The following is an 11,315-nucleotide window of genomic DNA, read 5'->3' on the forward strand; positions in this document are numbered from 1 at the left end:
TGTCCATTTGCCCCTTCGATCGTTTTGAGGAGGAAGGATCCTTTTCAGCACCAAATCTCCCACGTGATACACACGAGGTCGTACCTTTCTGTCGAAAGCACGCTTCATTCTCTGCTGGTACAACTGCCCATGACAGATGGCTGTCATCCTCTTTTCCTCAATCAGGCTCAACTCCTCATACCGAGTCCTTACCCATTCCGCCTCTTGCAACTTTACGTCCATCAGTACTCTCAAAGAGGGAATCTGGACCTCCAACCGGTAGCACCGCTTCCATTCCATATACCAACGAGAAAGGAGTTGCCCCAGTAGATGTACGCACTGACGTTAGATACTCATGCAACCAACTTCCTACTCAATCACACCGTCGGTGTATTCAAATGCTAGTCAGGCAACACAAGGAATGTGGGATCCTTTCAGTGTAACCAAAAGTAGTACTAACTCCTTCTCATTAACCCCCATCAGACATCAGAATCCGTTCGGATTCAGGGTCAGGCCCCTCCTCCGGGATCGGTTACTCTCAATCTTTCGATTAGAGCACCTCGAGATGTCCTCATCAGGGAACTCAAACTTCATCGGTTGATAATCCTCCACGGGTTGCTGGGCGATGTAATCAGACAATACACTCCCCTTGATTGCTTTCTGAGAGGTATATTGAATATTGTATTCAATCAAAATCATTGGCCCTTTTGCAACCCGTCCGGTCATTGCTGGCTCTTTCAGAAATCTACCTGATCAGATCCATCTCGAAATCCACAAAGTGGTATGAACCAGCATACACTGTCTCAGTTGGCGAGCAGCCTATGCCAAAGTACAGCAAGTTCTCTCGAACAGTGAATGTATTGTTTCACAGTCGGTAAACTTTTTGCTAAGGTAAATTGCATGCTCTTTTCGACAAGACTCGTCATGCTGCCCCAATACACCTCGTAGACCCCTCGAAGGCTGTCAAGTACAGATTAACAGTCTATCTCCATAGGGAGGCAACAGAATCGGAGGCTCCTGCAACTTATTCTTTTATTTTTTCAATGCCCCTTGGCAATCATTATTCCACCTGACCGTTTGATCTTTTTTTCTTGAATGGGTTCCCACGTGGCTGTTAGGTGAGATGTGAACCATGACATGTAGTTCAATCTACCCAGGAGACCACGAACCTCTCTTTCCGTTCTCGGTTCAGGCATTTCCCTTATTGCTTTTACTTTTGCAGGATCAACCTCGATTCCTTTCTCGCTTACAATAAACCCCAGCAATTTACCGGACCGTACCCCGAACGTGCACTTGTTCGGATTCAACCTCAGTCTGAATTGTCTCAGCCGGTCGAACAATTTGGCCAGATCTATCAAATGCCCCTCTTCTGTTTGGGACTTTGCTATCATGTCATCAACATAGCATTCAATTTCATGATGAATCATATCATGAAACAAAGTCACCATGGCCCTCTGATAAGTAGCACCGGCGTTTCGCTTCTTTAGAGGACAGTCTTCTTTCTATGGTAGCTTGTGCATAACGACACCGGTATCCGACCCTGGCATATCCTGATACGACCAGGCGAAGATATCCCCGTACTCTTTCCACAGGGCTACCATTCTGCTCTCGACTCGCCTCTAATGCGGCCCCAACTTTCTCTTTTCTGACCTAGGCGGTGCCTGGAATAACAATCTCAACTCGCTTCACGTGCGGCTGAATCACTTTCTCCTCTTGTTTTGACAACCTGGCTAATTCCAGCAGATCACAATCTTCTTCGCCTTCTTCTTCAGCCTGATAGCTCGGATTGTCGAAGTCATATGAGGTGTAACCAAATTGTTATCAATGAGATCCGGAGAATTATTTTTTCTCGATGTCGGAACGAGACAAATCAAAAAGGGAAAAATGAAAATAAACATTGCCATTTTTATTTGTTTTAAAACTGCAAAAATAAATGAAAAACAGGGAACACCGCTTTTAATTGAAAAACATCCATTTATTAATGATGCAAAACGTTGCAAAATGAAACATGAGGTGGCCCTTACAATGGACCATTACGTTTCGGGCAAAACGTATGGCTTTCATGCAAACAGAATTGAAAACAGAAAATATTACTCTTCCGGATGAATGACAGTGATGATCTTTTTAGGCCGTCCAGTTCTGGACTTCCATCCCTGGTACGCACAGTTTTATCTACGAGTCAAGTTCACAGTCACTGTCAATCTCTTCCCCCACCGTACAGACATGATCGGAATCTTCGGCAATTGCACCCACCATCATCTGACCATGCGCCGGCATGGGATTAGCACCAACATTCAGTGATGGTGCAAAATTGATGGCCTTAGAATCCACCAGGTCTTGGACAGCATGCTTGAAGGCTCTACAACCCTCAATGTTATGCCCAGACGCACCAGAATGGAATTCACACTTGGCGTTCTCATCATAGTTAGGTGGCCTCTGATCTGATCTCAATGGAGCTAAAGTCCTCAATTGTACCATTCCGAGATCTTTCAAATTCTTCAATAGAAGAGCATACGTCATGGGTGGCCTATCAAATTGACGATCAATCCCCTTTCCTCTCACTTTGCACCCAGCTCTCTGTGCTCTCTGTTGAGGGAACATATGATTCTGTTGTACCGATTGATTACCAATAGGAATCATCATCGCAGCAGTATGCTGGTAGTAATGACCCCTACCGTGTCCTCTCTGGGCATGGACATTCACAACACTCGCGCCATCCTCCTTCTTATGCTGACCATCACCAAAGGATCTCTTCGTTCCAGACGACGAAGCATTTCCTGGTATTTTCCCCTTCTTCAACCAGTCTTCAATCCTCCCCACCTTCTCGGCAATGACTTTCTGCCCCAAGGCGAACTCTTGCATGACATTGATCAGCTCTCCCATCTTCTCTTTCAGCTCGAGAAGGTCGGCGTTGGGCGGATTCACCATTCCTGTATCAATCAAACAGGTTAGAAACTGACACCTGCAAAACAGAAGACAAGTTATTATGGTTATGCATGAATGCAATGTCTATCCACATGAGGAACACTTTGTCTCTCGATCCTGGCTTCATCGAGACAGATAAAAATCTGGCGGCAACATTCTAACATTCATCATTTGATTTCATCATACAGACCAGAGATATATGATTTAGCGAAATACCCCCAACCATGTGTGTGTGCTGTGTGAGTGCCTACAGTAAAGCAAATAAAGCTTGAAGATCGATCACTGAATGAACATAACCATTGCATATCAAAATGCACAATAAGCGTCATAGTCATACATCACAATTGATACAAATCAGATACAATTCTCCAGAATCGGGAAAGAAATACAAGCAAATGAATTCCGTCAACAGGCCTGACGGTAATCCACACAAATAAGAAAGGTCTAGCCTGACGAGGGTCCCACAGAAGGCCCTATATCATCAACCATCTTCGCGAACTCTGCGGCAAACCTGAGCTCGGTATTCTCTTGCTGTAATCTCCCCACCTCCTTCTGGTGAATCTTCATCTGCCTGAAGTAATGATCTCTCTCAGCAATGTAATGATCCCTTTCGGCGATGATCTTCGCTTTCTCCGCCTCCCATTCTGCAGCAAGTACTCTAGCTCTGGCGTCTCTCTGATCTCTCACAAGGATTTGCCTCCTCTTTTCATCTTCAATGACCTTTGAGGCTCTGGCTAGCTTCTCCTTAGTGATGTCGTGCTCCCTTGTGGATGACGCTAAGGCTTGGCTGATCTTCCCATAGTAGGCAGTATCCATCTCAAAGCGCTTTGCTTCCAAGGCATGTCGTTTGTCTTGATCTTCCATTTTCACTTTGATCTCTCGGTTGGCCGTCTGAATCCGAGCAACACTCATCTCCAATTCCGCTTTCTCTATAAGCAACTGATCTCTGGCTCTCTTCATCTCGAGGAATTCTTCCATACTGACAGAAGAACACGGACCCTCAATCATGGGACACCAAGGATCACCTCCCGGAAATGGTAAATGCGTGATCTCAATCCTCTTTCGAAGCCAATCATCTAATAGAGGAAAATACCGGTTGTTAACCTTGCCAAACGGAACCTTGCCCTTTCTCTGGATGTTACGCCATGCCCCAGACACCTGTCTCACCTTGGCCTGATTACCCTCAGCTGGGAAATAGAAGGATTCCTGAATCTCTCGCTCAAGAGGAGGAACCTCCATAGCAAACCCCATCTGTCTCCTAAGAAGCGTCGGGTTGTAATTAATGCAACCTTGAACTCCTATAAGAGGCACGTTGGGAAAGCTCCCACAACTGTAGATGAAATCTTGTCCTGCCATACCATTATGAGTCCAAGCTATATCAGCGGCCCGCAAACCCATCAATGTGACCGACCACTTGACCGTAGGATCAAGAGAAGCAAAAGCACCTCGGGAAGGCAAGTACCCCATAAACCATTTGAATAGCAACTGAGCACAACACCGGATCAAGCCACCAAGCCGCTTCTCGTTCCTGTTATGAACCGAGTAATAGACATCTCCGATCAGAGTAGGAATAGGGTTCCTCTGTATGAACAATCTGATAGCATTATGGTCCACAAAGCTCTTTTGATTAGGAAACAAGATGGCACCATAAATGCTCACAGCAATCAAAGCACAGACTGTAACACCCCGATAAAAATAAGATAATTATTTAATTTAAGTTAATATTATATTTATTAATTTAATTAAATAATTGGAATTTTTGGATTATTATTATTATTATTATTATTGGAATAATAATTATTGGAAAATATATAAGTTGGAAATAAGGAAAAAGAGTTCCATTTTGGTAAAAAGAGTTTTCACGTGAAAACAGAGAAGCGGCTCAAAAAGAGGAAAAGGGCAAAGAGGCAGAGCAAGAGGAAGAAGGTTGGAGAAGAGAAGAGCTTGAGGCTAAAGGATTGCCGGATTAACTCAGGTAAGGGGGGGTTTATCGTCGTTTAATGGGTATTATGGATTAACATGTAATGGGTAGTGATAAGCCGTTGAATTGACCCTAATTGGGATGATGAGTGCTGAAAAATTGTGATGAATAAACTATGTTAAAACTGAAATTGAATCTGTAATTGGATGGGTAGTGATTTTCCGAAAACGTAGCTTTTTACGGAATTGGAATCGGAGGTCCGGAAGTCCTCCAACGGCGGAAAATGCGGAGAATTCTGCATTCTGCTTTGTGTTAGCGCAGGAACAGCTTTCTGTTTTGCGTTAACCGGTTAACCCAGGGTGTTAACCGGTTAACACTGTTGCGAATTATGAAATATTGTTGTTTTGCTTGCGTTAACCGGTTAACCCAGGGCGTTAACCGGTTAACACTGTTAAGTTTTGCCAGGAAGCGTGTTTTGGTCTGCGTTAACCGGTTAACCCAGGGCGTTAACCGGTTAACACTGTTGAAAAGTGGGAAAATTGGTATTTAAATGTTGTGTACATATTTGATGGTTGGCCTATATCGGTATGTGATATAGTAGGGATCATTTCCCGTTGTTTTGAGTAGTATAGGTATTAGTAGAGGGTGCTAATACTGTGATTGACTTATTTGACATGACATGATATGATTATGTGATAAATATGCTGATGATGTGTGAAAATATGCATAATGTTGCGAATGTATATATATATATTGTATGTAATTGTGGATGGACTGTTTTATGGCTTAGAGTGTGAGCATATGTCCATTGTGGATTGTGGTTGATGTTTGCATGACTAAGTGATTTAGCTTGCATATTGTGGCCTTTATGGTGGTAGCTAATTCCCATGGTGAGGAATTAGTGAGTAAATCATTGTGGATTGTTGTTGATGTTTGCATGCTAGGTGATTAGCGTGCATAGCATAGCCCTTAGGGTGGTAGCTAATTCCCATGGTGAGGAATTAGTGAGGGAGTCACTAGGTCTCAAATGAGTGGGACTAGTGGGCTTGGTAGCCGTATCTGGATTTGATCGGTGATGTTGAACTATATGTTCACGGATAGTCGGTACCGCATGCATGGAGTCTCATTGCATAATGTATGTATGGCGTATAATATGAATGGATGTATTCCAATATTATACGTGTGTTTGTGTTGGCATTGAGTATGAGTATGAATTATGTTGGTATTGAGTATGATAATTGAGTTGATGTGCCGTTACTGAATGTGTGATATGATTAGGGTGATTAACGTGTTATTTACTTAGCATTTCATGATATTCTATAATGCTTTTTATATCGATTGAGGAACTCACCCTTACAACTATTTTTCAGGTAACGAGCAGTGATTGAGTAGGAGCTAGTACTTGAAGTCTAGTGTAGTTCCTTAGTGGGTCATGCTCTGGTAGATGTAACATCGGGATGGGATGTTTTAAATGTTTTGTTGTTGGTTGTGAACCAGTTTACATGTAATATGCTACATGTTTTGCATGATTGATTTAATCTCTATCCGCTGCGTATTGTGCAAATGCTTTATGTTTTGAATTAATAAAAGAGCATGACAGTTATTATGGTGAATGGTGTGAAGTGTTTGTGTGACACCCTTATTTGCACCTTTACTCTGATGTATATATTTGTTGTTTTAATTAAATATTTGGGGTAATTTAGAAGGGTGTTACATTAGTGGTATCAGAGCATAGTCGGTCGAGTCGAGTCGTAATTATTCCGTTTCCCTGTACGGGATAGGTGTTGTGTAACCCTATCAGTACTTATTGTTTTATCTTGTTGGATTAACTCAGAATAGAGATGGCTGGAAGAGGTAGAGATGATGCTGCGATTGCTGAGGCTCTGGGTATGCTAGCTGGAGTACTTGGAGGGAATCTGAATGTTGTGGGAATGGGAGCTGCTCGTCAACTGAGTGAGTTCCAGAAGAACAATCCTCCAATGTTCAAGGGAGCATACAATCCAGAGGGTGCTCAGAAGTGGTTGAAGGAGATTGAGAGGATCTTCCGAGTGACTGAGTGTGCCGATAACCAGAAGGTCAGGTTCGGTACGCATATGCTGTCAGAGGAAGCAGATGATTGGTGGGTTGCTACCCGCACTGAGTTGGAATCTGCTGGGAATGCTGAGATCACTTGGGCTGTGTTCAGGGAGAGATTCCTGAGGAAGTACTTTCCAGAGGATGTCAGAGGAAAGAAAGAGATAGAGTTCTTGGAATTGAAGCAGGGCAACCGGTCTGTTACTGAGTATGCTGCTGAGGTCACAGAGCTGTCGAAGTATTACACTCCCTATGATGAGGCTACTGGGGAATTTTCGAAATGTGTGAAGTTTGAGAACGGGTTACGTCCCGAGATCAAGCAGGCTATTGGATATCAGCGGATTAGAGTGTTTTCTGATTTAGTTGACTGTTGCAGGATTTTTGAACAGGATACCAAGGCCAGAGCGGAAAGCTATCAGCAGAGGGTTGATAGGAAAGGCAAGAATCAGAATGATCGTGGGAAACCGTATGCAGCTGGCAAAGGTTTCCAGAGACAGAGTGGAATGAAGAGGCCTAGTGGGGGAGACTCTAGTGCCCCTGCTAAGTGTTTCAGATGTGGTCAGGCTGGACATCGTATCCATGAGTGTACCAGTAATGAGAAGAAGTGTTTCAAGTGTGGAAAAGGTGGTCATTTGGCTGCAGAGTGCCGGTCGAGGACTGTGACTTGTTTCAACTGTGGAGAAGTGGGTCATATCAGTCCACAGTGTCCTAAGCCGAAGAAAGAGAACCAGTCGGGAGGCAAGGTCTTTGCTTTATCGGGTTCTGAGACTTTTGCAGATGATCGTTTGATCCGAGGTACGTGTTATATTAATGGCTTTCCTCTTGTAGCTATTATTGACACAGGTGCGACTCATTCCTTTATATCTTTGGATTGTGCTGTGAAACTTAAGTTAGAGATATCTGAGATGCATGGAAGTATGGTGATTGATACTCCTGCGAAGGGTTCAGTGACTACTACTTCAGTTTGTTTAAATTGTCCTTTGAGTATTTTTGGTAGAGACTTTGGGATGGACCTAGTGTGCCTTCCACTAGTGCAGGTTGACGTTATTCTGGGTATGAACTGGTTGGTGTTTAACCGAGTCTATATCAATTGTTTTGATAAGACTGTGATCTTTCCTGAGATTGAGGAAGGGAAGAGTTTGTTTCTATCTGCAAGGCAGGTGAATGAAGCAGTAGCAGATGGGGCAGAGTTGTTTATGTTGTTAGCGACTTTGGAGGCTAAAGATAAACTGGTGATTTGCGATTTAGCCGTGGTGTGTGATTTTCCTGATGTGTTTCCTGAAGAAGTGAATGAATTACCGCCAGAGCGTGAAGTTGAGTTCTCGATTGATTTGGTACCTGGTACTAGGCCGGTATCGATGGCTCCGTACCGTATGTCTGCTGTTGAGTTAACTGAATTGAAGAGTCAGCTGGAAGACCTGTTGGATAAGAAATTTATTCGTCCGAGTGTGTCACCGTGGGGTGCACCAGTGTTATTGGTTAAGAAGAAAGAAGGTACTATGAGGTTGTGTGTGGACTACAGGCAACTGAATAAAGTGACGATCAAGAATCGGTATCCTTTACCGAGGATTGATGATTTGATGGATCAGTTGGTTGGTGCGAGTGTGTTCAGCAAAATAGATTTGAGATCAGGGTATCATCAGATACGTGTGAAAACTGAGGATATTCAGAAGACTGCTTTCAGAACAAGGTATGGACATTATGAGTATTCTGTAATGCCTTTTGGTGTGACTAATGCGCCTGGAGTATTTATGGAGTATATGAATAGGATTTTCCATCCGTACCTAGACAAGTTTGTTGTGGTGTTTATTGACGATATTTTGGTGTATTCGAAATCGGAAGAAGAGCATGCTGAACATTTGAGAGTGGTTTTAGAAGTTCTACGAGAAAAGAAGTTATTTGCTAAACTGTCCAAGTGTGAATTTTGGTTAGAAGAGGTTAGTTTTCTTGGTCATGTGATTTCAAGAGGTGGTGTTGCTGTTGATCCTTCTAAGATAGAAGCGGTATCTAAGTGGGAAGCTCCGAAGTCAGTTTCTGAGATAAGGAGTTTTCTTGGACTTGCAGGATATTATAGGAAGTTCATTGAGGGATTTTCTAAGTTGGCGTTACCGTTAACGATGTTGACTAGAAAGGGGCAAGCGTTTGTTTGGGACTCAAAGTGTGAAGAAGGTTTCCAAGAGTTAAAGAGAAGGTTAACTACTGCTCCTATTCTGATATTACCGAGTCCATCGGAACTATTTGAGGTTTACTGTGATGCTTCATTGTTGGGTTTGGGTGGTGTTTTGATGCAGAATAAGCAGGTTATAGCTTATGCTTCGAGACAACTGAAGGTTCATGAGAGGAACTATCCGACACACGATTTAGAGTTGGCAGCTGTGGTATTTGTTCTGAAGTTATGGAGGCATTACTTGTACGGGTCAAGATTTGAGGTTTTCAGTGACCATAAAAGTTTAAAGTATTTGTTTGATCAGAAAGAGCTGAATATGAGACAGAGGAGATGGTTAGAGTTTCTGAAGGATTATGACTTTGGTTTGAATTACCATCCGGGTAAAGCAAACGTAGTGGCTGATGCATTAAGTCGGAAATCATTGCATATGTCTATGTTAATGGTTAAGGAATTGGATTTAATTGAGCAGTTTAGAGACTTGAGTTTGGTGTGTGAGAGTACTCACAATAGTGTTAAATTGGGAATGTTGAAGTTAACGAGTGGTATTCTGGATGAGATTAAAGAGGGTCAGAAATCCGATGTGCTTTTGGTTGATAAGTTGACTCTAGTGAATCAAGGTCAAGGTGGTGAATTCAGAGTTGATGAGAATGGTGTTTTGAAATTTGGTAATCGGGTGTGTATTCCGGATGTTACTGAGCTTAAGAAGAGTATTCTTGAGGAAGGACATCGTAGTGGCCTGAGTATTCATCCTGGGGCTACGAAGATGTATCATGATTTGAAAAAGTTATTTTGGTGGCCGGGAATGAAAAGAGAAATTGCGAGTTTTGTTTATTCTTGTTTGACTTGTCAGAAGTCAAAGATTGAGCATCAGAAGCCGTCTGGGCTAATGCAACCGTTGGCTATTCCAGAGTGGAAGTGGGATAGTATCAGTATGGATTTTGTTTCTGGTTTACCGAGAACGATTAAGAATTTTGAAGCTATTTGGGTGATTGTTGACAGATTGACAAAATCGGCTCATTTTATTCCGATCAGAATGGACTATCCATTGGAGAGATTAGCTGAGTTGTATATTGAGAAAATTGTAAGTTTGCATGGTATTCCGTCGAGTATTGTTTCGGACAGAGATCCTAGATTTACATCGAAGTTCTGGGAAGGTTTGCAGAGGGCTTTGGGAACTAAACTGAGATTGAGTTCTGCATATCATCCGCAGACTGATGGTCAGACTGAGAGGACGATTCAGTCATTGGAAGATCTTTTAAGGGCTTGTGTTTTGGAAAAGGGAGGTGCTTGGGATTGTTACTTACCTTTGATTGAGTTTACCTACAACAATAGTTTTCATTCGAGCATTGGTATGGCACCGTTTGAAGCTTTGTATGGTAGGAGATGTCAGACGCCTTTATGTTGGTACGAGTCCGGTGAGAGTGCTGTGGTTGGACCGGAGATTGTTCAACAGACTACGGAAAAGATTAAGATGATTCAGGAGAAGATGAGAATTGCTCAGAGTCGTCAGAAGAGTTATCACGACAAGAGGAGGAAGTCACTTGAGTTTCAAGAGGGAGATCATGTGTTTCTTCGTGTTACTCCGATAACTGGGGTTGGTCGAGCTTTGAAGTCGAAGAAGTTGACACCTCGATTTATTGGTCCTTACCAGATTTTGGAGAGGATAGGGGAGGTAGCCTATCGTATCGCTTTACCGCCGTCACTTGCGAATTTGCATGAGGTTTTTCATGTGTCTCAGTTGAGGAGGTACATTCCTGATCCGTCGCATGTAGTCCAAATAGATGATGTACAGGTGAGAGATAACCTGACTGTTGAAACATCACCTATGAGGATCGAGGATCGAGAGTTGAAGCAGTTGCGGGGTAAAGAGATTGCTTTGGTAAAGGTAGCTTGGGGAGGACCAGCAGGTGGCAATGTGACTTGGAACTTGAGAGTCAGATGAAGGAGTCTTATCCGGAGTTATTCGCTTGAGGTATGTTTTCGAGGACGAAAACTCTTTTAGTGGGGGAGAGTTGTAACACCCCGATAAAAATAAGATAATTATTTAATTTAAGTTAATATTATATTTATTAATTTAATTAAATAATTGGAATTTTTGGATTATTATTATTATTATTATTATTATTGGAATAATAATTATTGGAAAATATATAAGTTGGAAATAAGGAAAAAGAGTTCCATTTTGGTAAAAAGAGTTTTCACGTGAAAACAGAGAAGCGGCTCAAAAAGAGGAAAAGGGCAAAGAGGCAG

Source organism: Lathyrus oleraceus, chromosome 5, assembly GCF_024323335.1.
Source record: "Lathyrus oleraceus cultivar Zhongwan6 chromosome 5, CAAS_Psat_ZW6_1.0, whole genome shotgun sequence".
Taxonomy (NCBI): domain Eukaryota; kingdom Viridiplantae; phylum Streptophyta; class Magnoliopsida; order Fabales; family Fabaceae; genus Lathyrus; species Lathyrus oleraceus.